Genomic DNA, 19,372 nt, shown 5'->3' on the forward strand with positions numbered 1-19,372 from the left:
ACATTGGTGGATTCAAAAACTCAACACAAGAATCCCCAGCAACTTAAATGAAAGAAGAGAAACATAAACTGTATTTAGTTCTGTCTATAAAATCTATCTAGCCTAGTTTTTTTTTTGTATTCAGTGCAGGGCATTGCTACTGGGGTGAAAGGTGGTGACAATTACAGTAGTTTTGCTATATATTCCCCTACTCTTATGAATCAATATAGTATACTACATCGTCAGCTTGTATGCCTGAGAGTTTACCTCAAAAACCTCAATAACATGCAATTATTTAAAGAAGTTTTCCAAAAATGTCCTGTTTCTCCCCTGCATTAAAATGGTTTAGTCCAATGATTAATTATTTCAGCACAGCAGAGGGATCCAATTAAATCGCAAGTCCCACCCCAGCTAGTAAACAGAACCAACCAGATTTGATGCTGCTTCGTGAACAGTTGATGTTAAAAGCATGGTTCGAATTACGTGGGAGCCAGTGGGAGCTGAGCTCCCATAGAGTGAGTATGAGCTGCCATGAAAGCAGTAAAATCCTACACCTGTGGGGGCTCTAAAAATCATCAGCACCATCATTTCGAATTACAAATAAAGCACTTTTTCCTTCAATAATCGAGGCATATTTGTTAACCCTTTCGCACGTACGTTCATAGCGGTGTGATTAGAACAGTCAGTGCATCACGTGATCAACTGCTAAATTCTAAAGTGCTTTCGCGCGTTGGCTGGCGCTGAGCCAGAGACAGATGCGCTCAATATATCACAGCTATTCAGTGTTTTTAACCAGATCATGTTTATTTCAGGTTTCAGACATTTAAATACAAAAGTAGCTGACTAGCAAAAAAATGATTTGGGGGGACGCTAGGTAGGCCCCCACCAATATTTTAGCGAACTCCTTTCAGGGTTTTCCTGCATGGAATTACGAGGCAGGAGGCACTCCGGCTCTCAACAAAACTCGGCCTTTGGCCATTAAGTTTGCCGATAGTGCTGCGCGGGTCGGGCGAGACAAATAATTAAAAAAATTAGCCTACATTCAAATTAATCGAGGATGGATGACAGATAAATCATTATAATGTTTTGATTTTAATAAAGACACGTAACTCTTATCATGGTAAAACGAAATGAGCATCACTCTTTTACTTTCGTTTTCAACAACGTAATTCTCTTTAGAGAAAATCAATCAAGGAAAACATATCAGGGCATTTACTACAGTTGTAATTTTTCAATGTAAATTATTTAATTTGATTGGTAACAGCCTACTGTCTTATTATTCTGATTTAATGTATTGATCAAATTAAGGAATATTTTAAAAGAAAGATGGAGCATAGGCTACATAAAATTAGAGGGAAAAATGCCCTATTTTAAAGGTAAAAAATGTATTCTGATAAGAGTGTTTGCCAACAGTGATGTAATGAAACATTGACAATTTAACTTTGAAGGGAGTAAAAAGCCTCTGTTTAGGATATTAAGGAAATGTAATTTTGGCCAAAGAATAACTTTTAATTTAAATAAATGTTAATTTTAAATCAGCCTACTTCAGTGTGATATTTTACCATATTATCATGCTTAACATTGAGAATTTGAAAAATTGTAATGATGATCAGATGCAGACCTAAATCAAAGAATATCATATGTTTGGGCGGTTGGGTTATTTTTAACAGCGGATTCGGGTGACTCAAAGTGCACCAGATTAATGAATTTATCTTTAAAATGTACAACATTTTCTTCCTGGGGGGGCATGCCCCCAGACCCCGCTACAGGTAACGAACTCCACCCAAATATTCTCTACTCCTGTATTAATAAACGTATGTTTCACTCAAAATAATGAAGTGCAGTATTTAGCTATTTATTTATCACATACACCACACCTGCTTGTGGGTTACTTTTTTTTCTTTCTTTTTTTTAAAGAGACCCCCACAAAGATGAAATCATAATTCGAACCCTTGTTAAAAGTGAAGTTACAGTGGAAGAGAGACTGACTGGAAATGTCGTTAAAAAAATCGGTGTACCAGTAACGCCATGAAAAGCAGGAGAGAGAGGCCAGGATAACTACTCACTTAAAAAAGTTGGGTTAAAAATGACCCAACAGCTAACCCAATGGTGGGTTGATATAGCACCGACCTATTGTTGGGTTATTTTAACCCAATAAATTAGGTAACTAGTTTTACCCAATAAATTGGGTTAAAAAAAAACTAATCTGTTGGGTTATTTGGCCAAAATGCTTTAATCAACCTATTATTAATATTATTTATAATTACTATTATTGCCATGTAAATAAATAACTCACAACTTAAGTATATTAACAATGCTTTATTTACATTCAATTAGACATTGCATTCAAAAGTAATTGTTGCAATTGTTTTGATGTACTTACCTAAAGGTAAGAAATTGTTTCAATAAATAAAATAAAAAAAGTAATGCAATTATAAATTGCCTCGTAAGGCGACGTGTTGAGGGAACACCTCCAGGCACAGAATATTAATGTTAAAATTAATTTAGAGTTATGTTTTAAGTTCTAAGAAACATGGAACACAAAAACACAAATAAACAGTTGTTGTCAAGTCAAGTCACCTTTATTTATATAGCGCTTTTCACAATACAAATTGTTTCAAAGCAGCTTTACAGAGATAACAGGAAAGTAAAGTTGTAATAGTATTGTTAAATTCAAAATTAAATCTTAAATGTCCCCAACTAAGCAAGCCAAAAGCCAATGGTGAATAAAAGCAAAAAAAGGCGACAGTGGCAAGGAACCAAAACTCCATCAGGTGACCGAGTTGAGAAAAAAACCTTGGGAGAACCCAGGCTCAGTCGGGGGGCCAGTCCTCCTTTGGCCAACAAACGAACAGTGTATGATTATGATTTAGGCGGCATAATAGGTCAGAAGTCAGATTGGATCAGAACTTTCACGATATTTATCCAGTTCATCTGGTTGGGGTCGGAGTCATCACGCCGGTATGGAGATGAGTTTGTTGAGGTGTCCATGAGGCCTTCACAGTGTTGATGAGGCTGGCACTTCAGGGATGCGTTGTCATCGTGTCCATGTGATGGTCCTTCCTCAGATCTGGATACGGCCTGGATCTGGCAGTTTGCGGTAAACCTTGGGATAAACAGAGAGACTAATATTAGCGTAGACGCCATCCTTCTTATGATGTACAAAGTACATCAGGATTTATGGGAAGTGTTCCCGGTTCCGGCTGATCTAAACTATGCAGCCTAACATTGAATTATAGCAATGTATAATGTGTTATGTGTATGCTAAGCCAAAGAGATGTGTTTTTAGTCTAGATTTGAACTGACAGACTGTGTCTGCTTCCCGGAACATGTTGGGAAGATTGTTCCAAAGTTTTGGTGCCAAGTAGTAAAAGGATCTACCGCCAGCAGTTGATTTTGATATTCTAGGTATTATCAACTGGCCAGAATTTTGAGATCGCAATAGACATGAAGGACTATAATGGGTTAGGAGCTAGCTCAAATACAGGGGAGCAAAGCCATTTAGTGCTTTGTAAGTAATTAGCAATATTTTAAAGTGTATACGATGTTTAATAGGGAGCCAATGCAGTGTTTACAGAACCGGGCTAATATGGTCATACTTCCTGGTTCTGGTAAGAACTCTAGCGGCGGCGTTTTGTATTAGCTGTAGTTTGTTTATTAAGCGTGCAGGGCAACCACCCAGTAGAGCATTACAATAATCTAGCCTTGAGGTCATGAACGCATGGACTAATTGTTCCGCATTTGTCAATGAGAGCATATGACGTAATTTAGATATATTTTTAAGATGGAAAAATGCGTTTTTACAGACACTAGACACGTGACTTTCAAATGAGAGATTGCTATCAAAGAGCACATCCAGGTTCCTAACCAACAAAGAAGACTTAACAGAGCAGCCATCAAGTGTTAGACGGTATTCTAAGTTATTACGTGTGGAAGTTTTGTCCAATAATTAGAATCTGTGTTTTTTCAGAATTTAGTAGTAGGAAATTACTAGTCATCCAATTTTTTATAACAGCTATGCATTCCGTTAATTTTGTGAATTGGTAAATTTCGTTAGGTTTTGAGGAAATATAGAGCGGAGTATCATCAGCATAACAGTAAAAACTAATTCCATGTTTCCTAATGATATCTACTAATGGTAGCATGTACAGAGTGAACAGCAGCGGTCCTAGTACTGAGGCTTGTGGTACGCCATACTGAACTTTTGACCGATAGAGTGCGGATAGTTATGACGTCACTTTGTAGGACAACTCGGAAGTTAGCGGCGCATGGGTTCCCTTTGATCGAAAAGCTATGCATTTTCCCCATAGACTTTTGGAAAATCGCAAAAAATAAGATCTGTGTTCAACAAAGAGTTGTGACCCTTACACATTTTGTCTATCAAGATAATCTTTACAAGTTAATCCAAAATTTATACATTTTGAAGCCTATATAAAGTTTTAAAAACCACAAGCAAACACAATAAAGTTTAAAAAAACCACAAGCAGGTTATAACTGGTGGGTTTTATGTCATATATCAAAACGTGAAAATATTTAGAGGCTTTGTTAACCACAGACCTTATTTCAGGCCATTTAGCAAAAACCCATTCAAAAAACCCATAGACTTTAGGGCAAGAGAACCGGAAGTGCTAAAATGCTAACTCACTTACACGTTTTGGCCTACAAAGTGACGTCATAACTTTGGCACTCTATGGAGGAAAGATAGCTGGCAGGGTTTTTAAAGCAACATCTCCAAGAGTGTCTTTACATAAAACAGAAAGAAAAATGGATTAATCTTTAAACAAGTGCATTATATTATAGACAAAATATTATAACTTGACATGAAAGTACAGAGCTGTTGTGCAGAATTTTCTCACCAGAAGAAATGTTTGTTAACAGGAAGAAGATCCAAGGCTCTCTTCTCAGTCCTGCAATATGAAAGGATTCGCTGAGATGCATGTCCCCAAATTTCAAAAAGTTTATCTTTGGCATGTGGGTATAAAATACCAAAGTCCTGAGCATTCTAAAAATTAGGAAAGAAAAAGAAAAGTTAAAATCACACCAACACCTCATATGTAAGTGATAATGTAGAGCGAGGCGGTGTTATAGTGAAGACAACCCCGACAGGCTGATTATGACCCCGACGTGAAGCGGAGCTTGAATCAGCCTGAAGGGTATTCGCTTTAACAACCGCCTCGCATTATCCCGCTTATTACATGGCTACCTACCAAATAAATCAATAATTTGACACAAAATATTGATTTAAAAAGGAGTTTATTGATTTAAAAACGATTGTATTGCTTCCGCTAAAGAAAATAGTCTGTTCCGTATCTACGGTTAGAATCCTGCGTCCATGGCAACGCTCTGTTTTTCATGGCAACGGTGTTAGCAGCGGTCTTATCAAGAAATAACACACCACATTCTACATTAGAATTCAACCAAGCCATGTAATAAGGTGCAGTAACAATGAATGGACATCTGTTTATCAATATAAATATATATTATTATATTTTTTATTATTTATATTATATTATAATATAGAGCTTCTGCAATTGCCATGTATTGTGGTAAATGACCTCCATTTAAAATGTCCTTTTACTGCTATGTGTTATTTAAAAAGTAATAAGTTAAAGTTTATTATAAAGCAATAAAGTCTCAACCAACCGTCATTTTATTTAATGGGCATGTGGCGATCTGAAAAGTGTTATGTAACTCAACTGACTATTGTAATAACTTACTATCTTATTGAGTAGTTATATTTTGTAACTTTTAATCTTTATAGAGGCGGGATCTAAAGCAATGAAAAAAAAAAGCCGAGCTTCATGTCTGGATCTGAAGAGTGTTGTTCTACAACGAGCGAGTGTGTCGGCGCTTCTTTGGGAAGTCTCTCCTGGTGTCGGTGGTTACAGCGCGAGTGCAGCGGTGATCGCGAGCTTCAAGCTCTCAACTGCTGTTTTCACAGCAACCAAATTTCTGTTTGTGTTTGTTTGTCTGACGGTCGGTTTAGGGCGAGAAAGTGAGTGCTTCACTGGCACAGGGTGCACCATTCCTGTGTCAGTGTTGCCGCGGTCATTCCCCTGTGTGCTCCGGCACTGGTGAGAGGTTTTCACTTCCTAAAAGAGCAACACGGGTGCGTTTGCGTCTTTTTCAAGATGTCATTCCGCCCGTACGTTTCTGGGTGCGGTCGTTCCCTGTCTCTCTCTGATGGTCACAATTGTTGTATCACGTGTTTGGGCTTACAGCACGCTGAGGCAGCTTTTGTGGACAGCTCATGTTTTCACTGTGGGAACATGACTGTCGCAGTGTTGAGGGCGAGACTCGCCTTCGTCCGCGGAGAGCGAGTCCCCATTGCCATGCCCCACCCCCGGGTGCTGCATGGGATGGGTGACCGGAGGGTAGTGTTGGATGTCCCGCCCGGTAACCATTCCCTGTGGGCTCCTCACCCCTCCCTTCCACTGCTACCATTGGAGCCTCCGGTGTTATCTGCTGGTCCATCTGTAATGGGTGGGCCAGCGGTTCCACTCGGGGCTCCCCTGGGGGACAGGATGTCGATTGCAGCATCGGAGGGTGAGCTGATGTCTGGAGATGACGACTCGGCTGCGTTGTCTCCCTCCGGGAGTTCAATGTTGCCCGAGCCGGATCCAGAGTTATCAGCTATGCTGAAACGGGCCGCCGAGGCTGTCGGGCTCGAGTGGAACCCTCCACCGTGTCCTGTTCAGTCTCGGTTGGATGATTGGTATCTCGGGGCGGGCCGTGCTGGTTCTCAGCCCGCCGCCCCAGTGCCCTTCTTTCCCGAAGTGCATGAAGAGCTGACTTGGTCGTGGACGGCACCTTTTACTGCTGAAAACGACTTGAGTAGTTCTTCCTCCCTCACTACCCTTGTCGGAGGAGCGGTGAAGGGTTATGAGGCTATCCCTCCAGTGGAGCGGTCTGTTGCGACTCTTTTATGTCCAACGGCCGCTGCATCCTGGGTGGGGGATCCTTGTTTCCCCTCGCGGGCCTGTGAGTTCGCGTCAGGATTGGCGGTCAGAGCTTACAGAGCTTGCGGGCAAGCCGCTTCCTCTTGGCATGCCTTGGCGTTGTTGCAGGTCTACCAGGCCAAAACACTCATGGACATGCACGAGGGTAGTTTGGACCGGGCGCTCGTGAGTGAGCTCCGCACCGCCACTGACCTCGCCCTCCGGGGTACGAGTGTCGCGGCGTGTGCGGTCGGTCTAGCGATGTCCACTTTGGTGGTCCAGGAACGCCATCGTTGGCTCAGCCTCGTTGAGATGGCGGATGCGGACAAGGTTCGGTTCCTGGACTCCCCAGTTTCCCAGGTTGGGTTGTTCGGCGACGTGGCGGAGAGCTGCGCCCAACAGTTCTCTGCCACCCAGGTTCGGACGGAGGCTCCCCGACACACCCTATCCCGGCGGCCCGCTGTTGCCTCCACCCTGCCGCCGGAGATAGTCCCTCCGCCCGTTCCTCGCCGAGGGCGCCCCCCTGCCGCTGCCTCCGGTTCCGCGGGGTCTCCGCAACAGCCTTCACCCAGGCCCCAGCGTAGAACCAGCAGCAGGCAGGCCGCCCAGTCTGTCTCAGTCACCGCCCAGCCAGGGGGCGAGTGTCAGAAACGTTCCTGAGACAGGCCACCCAGGGATGGGGGGACTAGCTCTTCAGACGGTTACCGTTCCACCATTGGTTCTCCGGAGTCCAGTGGTACCCCAATTGTCAGATGAGCGAATTTCTCCGTCCCTGGGTCCCAAGAGGCCGAGGCTGGTGGCTTGCGACCCTGTGGAACAGCCTTGCTCCCCCCAGCCCCCTCTTGTTCGCCAGCCCGCAACACGAGGCGGTCGAGGACCCGGTCATCCGCCTTCTCTCCCGTCCTCTGTTGCCCCGTGGAGACAGGTAAGTGCAGCACGGCTCACTCAGACCCCGCTTCGGGCCGCCCACGGGCCTTCCGAGCCGGGTCCCTGCCCTCCACTGCGCTGCCCCGCCCCGGGTATGCCTGTGTTACCCTTGGTCCCCCTGGTTCGGTTCGTCGAGGCCTGGAAAGTGCTCTCCAACCCGTCCGGCTGGCTCCTCCGTACCATCAGGCTCGGCTACACGATTCAGTTCCGCCGGAGTCCGCCCAGGTACAGTGGCATTCGCCACACTTCAGTGTCGAGCGAATCTGCTCCTGTCATGCGCGCGGAGATCGCGGTCCTGCTGGCGAAGGACGCGATAGAGCCGGTGTCGGTAGCCGATATGAAGGCCGGCTTTTACAGCCCGTACTTCATTATACCCAAGAAAGGGGGTGGGTTACGACCAATCCTGGACCTGCGAGTCCTGAATCGGGCCCTTCACAAGCTCCCGTTCAGAATGCTGACGCAGAAATGCATCTTCCAATGTGTCCGTCCCCAGGATTGGTTTGCAGCGATCGACCTGAAGGACGCGTACTTTCATGTCTCCATCCTGCCGTGACACAGGCCATTCCTGCGTTTCGCGTTCGAGGGTCAGGCGTATCAGTACAAAGTCTTACCCTTCGGGCTGGCCCTGTCACCCCGTGTCTTTACGAAAGTTACGGAGGCAGCCCTCGCTCCCATGAGAGAGCAGGGCATTCGCGTTCTCAACTATCTCGACGACTGGCTGATACTAGCTCAGTCTCGGGAGCTGTTATGCGAACACAGGGATTTGCTGCTCCAGCACATCAGCCAGCTGGGTCTTCAGGTCAACTGGGAGAAGAGCAAACTCGCCCCTGTGCAGAGGATCTCTTTTCTCGGTTTGGAGCTGGACTCGGTCCAACACACGGCGCGCCTCACAGAGGATCGTGCCCGGTCGGTGCTGAACTGCCTGAATTTTATCAAGGGCAGAACAGTGGTTTTTCTGAAACAGTTTCAGAGGCTCCTGGGGCATATGGCAGCCGCAGCCGCAGTTACGCCGCTCGGCCTGCTTCATATGAGACCACTCCAGCACTGGCTTCGCGACCGAGTCCCGAGGTGGGCGTGGCGGAGAGGCACGCTCCCTGTGAGAATCACCGCGGCCTGCCTCCAAACCTTCTGCCCGTGGTCGGACCTTTCGTTTCTCCGGGCCGATGTGTCCCTAGAACAAGTGTCCAGGCATGCTGTGGTCTTCACAGACACCTCCAACACTGGCTGGGGGGCCACGTACAACGGGCATGCAGTAGCTGGCACCTGGACGGGGTCCCACCTGCATTGGCACATCAACTGCCTCGAGTTGTTAGCAGTACTCCTTGCTTTGAGACGCCTCAGGACGACGCTGCTCGGCAAGCACGTACTGGTCCGGACGGACAGCACTGCGGCCGTTGCGTACATCAACCACCAAGGTGGTCTACGTTCCCGCCGCATGTCACAACTCGCCCGCCACCTCCTCCTATGGGGTCAGAAGCATCTGAGGTCGCTTCGTGCCGTTCACATCCCTGGCCTGCTCAATCGTGCCGCCGACAAGCTCTCACGACAGATTGTGGCCTCGGGAGAATGGCGGCTCCATCCCCAGGCGGTCCAGCTGATATGGGACCACTTCGGGGCCGCACAGATAGATCTGTTTGCCTCTCCGGACTCGTCCCATTGCCAGTTGTTTTATTCCCTCGAAACGGATGCACTGGCTCACAGCTGGCCCCGGGGCCTCCGCAAGTATGCGTTTCCCCCAGTGGGCCTTATTGCACAACTACTGTGCAAAGTCAGGGAGGAAGAGGAGCAGGTTTTGCTAGTTGCTCCTTATTGGCCCAACCGAACCTGGTTCCCCGAACTTTTTCTCCTCTCGACAGCTCCTCCCTGGCCTATTCCTCTGAGAGAGGACCTACTCTCTCAGGGACGGGGCACCATATGGCACCCGCGTCCAGACTATTGGAGACTCCATGTGTGGTCCCTGGACGGGACGCGGAGGTTTTAGGTAGTCTACCACAGGCAGTCGTAGATACCATCACGTCAGCGAGAGCCCCCTCTACGAGGCTTGCTTACTCCCTGAAGTGGAAACTGTTCGTTGAGTGGTGTGCTTCTCAAGGAGAAGACCCCCGAAGGTGTTCGGTCATTTCCGTGCTTTCTTTCCTGCAAGAGGCTTTGGAGCGTCGGCTGTCCCCCTCCACCCTCAAAGTGTATGTCGCCGCTATTGCCGCACATCACGATGCAGTAGACGGGAAATCCCTGGGGAAGCATGACTTGATCGTCAGGTTCCTGAGGGGAGCGAGGAGGTTGAATCCGCCTCGCCCCCCCTCTATACCCTCTTGGGACTTATCTCTGGTGCTAACCGCACTGCAGAGGCCGCCCTTCGAGCCTTTGCAGGTAGCAGAGTTAAAAATTCTGTCCCAAAAGACAGTTCTCCTACTTGCTTTGGCCTCCATCAAGAGGGTAGGGGACCTGCACGCATTTTCGGTCAGCGAATCGTGCCTGGAATTCGGGCCGGCTAACTCTCACGTTATCCTGAGACCCCGGCCTGGATATGTGCCCAAGGTTCCTACCACCCCCTTTCGGGACCAGGTGGTGAACCTGCAAGCGCTGCCCCCGGAGGAGGCAGACCCAGCCCTGGCTTTTCTCTGCCCCGTTCGCGCCCTGCACTTGTACGTGGACAGATCGCAAAGCTTTAGGACCTCAGAGCAGCTCTTCGTCTGTTATGGAGGTCAGCGGAAGGGAAAGGCTGTCTCCAAGCAGAGGTTGGCCCACTGGATAGTGGATGCCATCATCTTGGCGTATGAGTCCCAAGGTGAACCCTGTCCCCCCGGACTGCGAGCTCACTCCACAATGAGTGTTGCCGCTTCTTGGGCGTTGGCGCAGGGTGCCTCGCTGACAGGTGTCTGTAGAGCTGCGGGCTGGGCGACACCTAATACGTTTGCTAGATTCTATAGCCTACGTGTCGAGCCGGTTGCTTCCCGTGTGCTCTCTTCTCATAGAAGCCAGTAACACCGTGAGCCCCGGTTCAGTGTCGGCTTGCTGCGCCATTCCCCTCTTACGGACCGGATACGTGCGCCATTTCGCTCCGGTGGAATTCCCTTGTCCGGAACCTGTTGAGCTCCTCCGTACCCCCCCCAACGTCGGACGTGGCGGAACGTCTGGTGTTAGGCCTACCACTCGTATGCAGTGTGGAACCTGTGTTAGGCTGGGTCCATATGTTGCGGTCCCTACGGCGACCCCATATGTGTATTCTTCCACGATACGGCTCCCCAAGGTGAGCCCGTGTCTTTCCCTTGGCAGAGTCCTGCCGTCACTGTAAATTGGTGTGTCTCCCCCCTCTCTAGGCTGGAGCCACCCCAGTGACATTCCATATGTTATACTGCCCGGCTCTCCGCCCAGTTCATATGTGTATTTCCCCCCCCCTTTCGGGTTGGTTGGGCTCCGCAGCGTCCCTTCCTTCCAAGGTTGGGCACGCTTTCCCAGTGTTACCAAGTCTAACTGAGTGGGTCTTGTGGAACAGCAGCGACTTCCTGGCCTAAGCCCTGTCCTTTTCCGCTAGAACGTCGGGAGGATCAGAAGGCTTTTGTCTAGGCACTGGAAGGTGGCAGCGTTAGTGGCGTGTTCAATGGTTGATCCCATTTCAGTCGCGTCGACTACGTCCGACGTTATCGACTGAAAGGGAACGTCCTGGTTGCGTATGCAACCCACCGTTCCCTGAAGGAGGGAACGGAGGACGTAGTCCCCTTGCCACTACCGCTGGACCACCGCTGACTCCGAGTTACGCTCGGCTCCTCAGCGAAAAGCAAATGGTGCGTGCATCCACTTCCGTATTTATACCCGCGCTGCGGGGCGGAGTGTGAGATGCAAATCTCGCACGCCAATGTGTATTGGCTCGTTCAATAATACTCGAAGACGATAGGCTCCCTAGCGTGATCCCATTTCAGTCGCGTCGACTACGTCCTCTGTTCCCTCCTTCAGGGAACGGTGGGTTGCATACGCAACCAGGACGTTCCGTATCTACGGTTAGAATCCTGCGTCTATGGCAAGGCTCTGTTTTTCATGGCAACGGTGTGTTATACTTAGCAGCAGTCTGTTATCAAGAAATAACACACCACATTCTACATTAGAATTCAACCAAGCCATGTAATAAGGTGCAGTAACAATGAATGGACATCTGTTTATCAATATAAATATATATTATTATATTTTTTATTATTTATATTATATTATAATATAGAGCTTCTGCAATTGCCATGTATTGTGGTAAATGACCTCCATTTAAAATGTCCTTTTACTGCTATGTGTTATTTAAAAAGTAATAAGTTAAAAGTTTATTATAAAGCAATAAAGTCTCAACCAACCGTCATTTTATTTAATGGGCATGTGGCTATCTGAAAAGTGTTATGTAACTCAACTGACTATTGTAATAACTTACTATCTTATTTAGTAGTAGTATTTTGTAACTTTTAATCTTTATAGAGGCGGGATCTAAAGCAATGAAAAAAAAAGCACACGGAATAAATGGTCCGAAAAAAGGACATGTCCGGGAAAAAGAGGACGTATGGTCACCCTAGTTTAACACTTTGTAGTATTTTAAATTCACACTGTAGTTGGGATACATTTGCGCTACAATGTAGGCCTTTATATAACACAGCATACCTTCTTCCTGTAAGTGACTGCGACACAGGATGGATGGACCAGGCTTCCGCTGCGTCTTGAAGCCGAGCGCGCCGGTTAATATCTGAAAATATTAATAACTTTCCCAAAAAGTATTGGAAAGAACATAGAAAGCTAGGAAGAGTATCACAACCGAGTACTAAGAAATTGGCTGGCTATATGGCCATATTGGTGTCGTTAGTCGCAGATAGCGGACAAAAAGCAGTCATACAGGGGAGATATAAACATACAAATAATTGGCTGAACATTCAGAACGAAAAACGGCAATAATACTATGTAAGAGCTTAAAGTCATGTTATAACGAAAAAAAATAATAACATAGGCTACAATATGCATACTGTGTAGTGTAATATTAACTCACTCGTGTATCTTCTGTCAGCTGTGGTGGTCAACCGTTGAAATTTGAATTTCAACCTAACGGGCTGCGTTGTTATAGAAACAACCCAATAAATGTTCCGAATAACCCAACAGAACGACCCAATATTTTTAACCCAGCTATTGGGTACACAAAATAACTAGGGGTGTCCCCGACTAAGGATTTTCATAGTCGAATCAGAATCATCAAGTCTTCCCCATAGTCGACTAATAGTCGAATTGTGTGTGGGGTTGGGGGCGGAGCTTTAACATTTTAAAGCCGCGATGTACAGAACAAAGAAGAAAATGTATAAAAACATTTCGGATCAATAAAACTAAGAAATAACTTGAATAACTGCAGAAAGGCCACACTGCAGACAGATTAAATCGCCTAAATTGCCTGTACGAGCAGGCTCTAAGTACAGAGCGCAAGATCCATGCACCGAAAAATAATCAACAATTAATTTACAGAATTAAATTAGAACAGAATATACCTTTCTAATAAATAAAAATACAAAACGAAATAAGTATGAATCAAGTCACAAAATCCAGAAAAAATGTGTGGAAAGTGCAGGGGAACATATATTCAAAACACAAGCCACAAATAGTTAAATTAGATAACCCTGAGTGATCAATAAATACAATTAAAATAAAGAAATTCTTAAAATAACGAAAGTATAGCCAGAATTGTCAACTTTGTCTTTTTAACTGCAGAAACAACATTAAACACTAAACTCGATTGACAGTTTAGCCCCAGCTAACAAAAAAAGGTCCCCAGAACGTCCCCTAAATGGCCTGCGCGAACGTCCCCCCGAACGTCCCCGTGTAGGGTCCGCTTGATGTCCCGTGGACCTTCGCGAAGACGTCCTCCGGACGTTCAAGAGGACGTTCCCAGGACCACCAGCGGCCATTCGGGACGTTTATGGGACTTTCGCGTTTAGTCCCCTGAATTTTATTTTATTTTACTTCTGGCTAACCAAAGAAAACAGACACGGTGTAAGGAACAAAGTAAATTGTTTATTTAAACAATTTTAAAGGTGTTGTGCTATTTCCGTGTGTGTGTGTGTGTGTGTGTGTCTTCAAATGCGCTGGCAGCTGTGTGTGTGTGTGTGTGTGTTTGTCGGTCAGCTGTGGGTAATCCGATGGCAATTCTCCCCCTTTGGCATCTACCTAGAACAACAAAATGAACATAGTGTTATGATTTTATATGTCTATACATCCATATGTGAAATATAACGTTGTCTCATTTCAGCTTAACATATAATGTTAGCTTCGTAGTGTTAGCATAACTGTTATCAGCGGTAGCCTACATTGCGGACAACTTCAGGACACGTTTTAAAAGGTAACATTTTCATATAATTTAAAGATGGACAGTGGTTATGGTAACTAATGTTTAATAATCTAAAAATTAAAAATACCTTTTAGACAGACGAACGAGAAAACACAAGGCTGCGTCTGAGGAGGACCGTTAACTGTCACTACGAAGCTGAGCGTTGCCATGGATACAAACCGCGTAACATAAGGAATGACGTCACTCGCTTAGGTGCATTTGATCCTATGATTTGATCGTCACTTGCTTGTTTCTCCAATTTTTTTTGTTATTTGATCTGCATGTGCTATCAGTCTTAAGTGCGATAATTAGAAAAATATTTTTCCTAAAATAAATTATTTTTAATAAAACCAGTCGTCTGACCAACAGTTTGACAGGTAAATGTTTAGGATACTTTTATTTGTCTTACCTGTGTTATTTTCCACTTTCTTTCCAGCAATTTTTCCATTCTTCATGTTTTCCATTCTGCATTCATCATTTGAAGTCGATGCATTCTTTTAGAGCTCCTGGGATTCAACCTCTTCGTGCATGTGGAATAGCCTTTATAAATTGTAGCTCATATTCAATTGAATCAATTATCATGTTTTTGATGTTTGAATTATAACGGGTGAAAACAATCTCGTGATTTTATTACATCTTTAATTAGTGATAGAATTTACATGAAGTAACATAAAAGTTATTATCTTAACATTAAAACACTAACATTTTTAGCACGAACATAATTTTACAATTAATGCAAATAGCTTGCATTTATATTTTAGTTTAATTATCAGTAGGGGTTCAATCTTCAACTGGCTGGCAGGAGCCGCCACTGGCAGGTCACGTGACCTGTCAGTGGCTGGCTGGCAGCTGCCAGTCTGCCACTGGCAGCTGCCAGTCTGCCACTGACAGTTGCCAGTCTGACACTGGCAGCTGCCAGTCAGCCACTGACAGGTGCAGTGGCTGACAGTGGCTGGCTATGGTAGTCTATTTGGCAAGTTTCAGAAACCATCGATTTTGGACAGTTTTTTGTGTTTTGTGTTCCTCCCTTTCTAGCTCATTTATTATGAATCTGTTGATATGAATAATGTTCTTTAGTATGATTGCTGTTTTGTGAACTGTTATCCCAATATAACCAGTCAAATGGCCGTGATCAGACTGGCAGCTTACAGACGCTCGCTGGACGCTCATCCAGTCAGTCGCGGCTGAGACTGCGAGTCTAACGCGTCGCCTGACACTCTCGCTACAAGGAAATACATTGTTTTCTTTTTATAAATATAAACCCATGTCTTTATTCTTGTGGAGGAATGCTGTTTTGTGGACTGTTATCCCAATATAACCAGTCAAATGGCCGTGATCAGACTGGCAGCTACAGACGCTCGCTGGACGCTCATCCAGTCAGCCTCGGCTGATCCCGCGAGTTTAACGCGTCGCCTGACACTTTCGCTACAAGGAAATACATTGTTTTCTTTTTATAAATATAATGCCATGCCTTTATTCTTGTGGAGGAATGATGTTTTAGGGACTGTTATCCCAATATAACCAGTCAAATGGCCGTGATCAGACTGGCAGCTTACAGACGCTCGCTGGACGCTCATCCAGTCAGCCTCGGCTGAGACTGCGAGTCTAACGCGTCGCCTGACACTCTCGCTACAAGGAAATAAATTGTTTTCTTTTTATAAATATAATGCCATGCCTTTATTCTTGTGGAGGAATGATGTTTTGTGGACTGTTATCCCAATATAACCAGTCAAATGGCCGTGATCAGACTGGCAGCTTACAGACGCTCGCTGGACGCTCATCCAGTCAGCCGCGGCTGAGACTGCGAGTCTAACGTGTCGCCTGACACTCTCGCTACAAGGAAATACATTGTTTTCTTTTTATAAATATAAACCCATGTCTTTATTCTTGTGGAGGAATGATGTTTTGGGGACTGTTATCCCAATATAACCAGTCAAATGGCCGTGATCAGACTGGCAGCTTACAGACGCTCGCTGGACGCTCATCCAGTCAGCCTCGGCTGATCCCGCGAGTCTAACGTGTCGCCTGACACTCTCGCTACAAGGAAATACATTGTTCCCTTTCGTTGTCACTCCGAGTTACGTCGGATGACGACGAATGGGGTTTCGCTTAGAAAGCCTATCAACTTCGAGTATTACAAAACGAGCCAATGGCAAAGAAATGCCATGGGTCTGCGGAATTTGCATGGCGTAACTCCGCCCCACCTCGTGGGTATAAAAGGAGGAAGCCGGCAGCAAGCAGATATGTTTTTCGCTTCGGAGCCAAGTGTATTCTTCTCTCCACAAGCCATCTCTGAATTGTCAGCTTTACAAACGAGTACCTCGAGTGTTGGTGTGACGGCGATCTACGGCGAGAGCGTGCTTCCTGCTGATCTGTTGCAGTGGTCTGCCAGTCGGTGCGTTTCTCCCCGGGTGCTTCAACACTTGAGTTTTCTCTCACTAAAAGAGCTTACACGTGGCACGTCTTTTTAAAGATGTCTCGCCCGTGTACTTCTGGTTGCGGCAGATTGGTATCGGACTCTGATGGGCACGAGCGTTGCATAGTATGTTTGGGCATTGATCATGCTAGAGCAGCGCTCGTGGATGACTCATGTTCTCTCTGTGGGAACATGACCATCGCGTCATTACGGTCGAGACTCCGTGAACTCGCAAGAGTGAGAGTCCCCTCATCCACCCCCCGTCCTGCGGCTGGTGGCCAGGGTGATCTGAGGGTTACGGTCTGGAACAAGGCGCCGACTATGTGTCCGCGACCCCAGCCCCCCTCTTCAATGACGGTGCCCGCTAGTGAACTGCTGATTCCCGCGGGTCTACCCTCTGGTGGCCCGCGGGCTTCAGTTGAAGCTACAGAGGAAGATGCCATGTCTGTTGCAGCATCACTAGGCGGGTTTGACTCTTCTGGAAGTGAGGGCTCGTCACAGCTGCCACCTTCCGGTGTGCATACGGCTGTGCTCGAGTCTGATCCGGAGATGACGGCCATGCTTTCCCGGGCAGCCGCGAGCATCGGACTTGAGTGGAGGCCTCCACCCTGTCCTGAGCGCTCGCGGCTGGACGATTGGTTTTTGGGTAAGGCCGCCGACCCTCGTCCTCGGCAAACCCCAATACCTTTCTTCCCGGATGTGCATGATGAGATCTCGAAGTCCTGGAAGACCCCCCTGTCTTCTCGGGACCGCTCGCTGGTCTCATCCGCCTTTCCTCCCCTCGATGAGGCAGCTGCCCGTGGGTACACTGGGCTTCCCCCGGTTGAACGCTCTGTTGCCATGCAACTATGTCCTCAGAGTGCTTCTTCTCGGGGCGAGCCTAAGCACCCATCCAAAGCCTGTAGATTTTCGTCGACCCTGGTGGCGAAGTCTTACAGAGCGGCGGGACAGGCGGCTGCTTCACTGCATGCTATGGCCACTCTGCAGGTCTACCAGGCCCAGATGCTCAGAGACATGCACGAGGGTAGGACAAACCCAGGGCTCTTTGATGAGCTGCGCGCCGCGACCGACCTTGCTCTCCGGGCGACGAAGGTTACCGCGCGCTCCCTGGGTTTGGTGATGTCCACAGCTGTGGTCCAGGAGCGACATCTGTGGCTGAACCTGGCTGACATGCGGGACGCTGAGCGGACCCGTCTGCTTAACGCCCCCTTGTCCCAGGCCGGCCTCTTCGGCGGTGCAGTTGAAGACTTTGCCCAACAGTTTTCAACTGCCCAGAAACAGACCGAGGCCATCAAACACATTCTGCCCCGCCGGCCCGCTGCTGCCTCCACCTTGCCGGCCGGGCAGACGCCTCGACCTGTTTCCCGCCGAGGGCGCCCTCCTGCGGCTCCCGCCCCTCCCGCCCGGACCACGCAGCAGCCTCCACCCAGGGCCGGTCGCGGAGGAAGCCGTAAGAAGGCGCCACAGCCCTCTCCTGCCCCGCCCCCCGCTAAACGCCGGGCCAAGCGGCGCTCCTGAGACGGGCTGCTCAGGGATGATGATTGTTTCTCAGGAGGTGGTAGCAGGACCACTCCTTCCCCCGGTGGAGGGCCGGGGGAGAATCTTTTGTTCTCCACTCCCCGCTGCTCACCCACGGGTGGGCAGCACCCTAATGTGGTTAAAGACAGAAACAATCCCCTCTTCCCTGAGCTCACAGAGTTCTCGGGCGACACAGAGCGCCGCCCACAAGCCGTGCTCTCCTCGCCCCCCTCTGTCCCAGAGGCGGTTGACACGGCGTGCCGTCCACGGACCGCTTCGCCCTTGTCCCCCTCTGTCGCCAGACCCCTGGCAGAGCAGGCCCCCGCGGGACGACCAGCCTGGTCCTCCCCTGGCCCCCTCTGCCAGGGTGCGGTTGCTAACTGTGCCCCCTCTCCGGGCCGCTATGCCGTCCACATCTGGGCCAGTTACTCCGCCTCGCTGCCCCTCCGGGGGGACGCCTGTGGCCCGCATGATCCCGTTGGTTCAGTTCCTGGGAGCCTGGCTAGAGCTTCCCCGTCTGTCCCACTGGATCGCGCGTACCGTCAGGCTCGGCTATGCGATTCAGTTCGCACGGTCTCCTCCCCGCTTCAGGGGAGTCCGCTCCACTTTGGTCGGTGGCAATGCCCCTATCATGAGAGCAGAGATTGCCACCCTGCTGGCGAAGGGTGCAATCGAGACTGTCCCTCCAGCCGAGATGAGGTCCGGCTTCTACAGCCCCTACTTCATTGTCCCCAAGAAAACCGGTGGGTTACGGCCAATCCTGGACTTGCGCGTGCTGAACCGCTCCCTTCATCGGATGCCGTTCAAGATGCTCACCGCCAAACGCGTTTTCGAATGCATACGGCCCCAGGATTGGTTTGCAGCGATCGACCTGAAGGACGCCTACTTTCATGTCTCCATTCTTCCTCGACACAGACCGTTCCTCCGGTTTGCTTTCGAGGGGCAGGCATACCAGTACGCGGTTCTCCCTTTCGGGCTAGCCCTGTCTCCTCGCATCTTCACGAAGGTCGTCGAGGCGGCCCTTGTTCCCCTTCGAGAGCAAGGGGTTCGCATCCTGAGTTATATCGACGACTGGCTGATCCTAGCTCACTCTCGAGATCAGGTTTGCGAACACAGGGACCTAGTGCTCCGGCACCTAGCCCGTCTGGGCCTTCGGGTCAACTGGGAGAAGAGCAAACTTTGCCCCGTGCAGAGGATCTCTTTTCTCGGTATGGACATCGACTCGGTCGCCATGTCCGCGCAGCTTACGAGCGAGCG

General features: G+C 48.0%; 1 long non-coding RNA gene across 1 annotated transcript; it reads right to left on the reverse strand.

The window, feature by feature from the left end:
• Positions 1-4,888: 4,888 nt before the first annotated feature.
• LOC143747096 (uncharacterized) lies at positions 4,889-13,007 on the reverse strand. The gene is made up of 3 exons (XR_013206668.1): positions 12,859-13,007; positions 12,480-12,577; positions 4,889-4,981 (listed from the first exon to the last, which is right to left on the reverse strand). It is a non-coding gene; the product is annotated as an uncharacterized LOC143747096 (long non-coding RNA).
• Positions 13,008-19,372: the final 6,365 nt, after the last annotated feature.

Source organism: Siphateles boraxobius, unplaced genomic scaffold (assembly GCF_051911475.1).
Source record: "Siphateles boraxobius isolate OS27281-9 unplaced genomic scaffold, OSU_SipBor_1 100, whole genome shotgun sequence".
Taxonomy (NCBI): domain Eukaryota; kingdom Metazoa; phylum Chordata; class Actinopteri; order Cypriniformes; family Leuciscidae; genus Siphateles; species Siphateles boraxobius.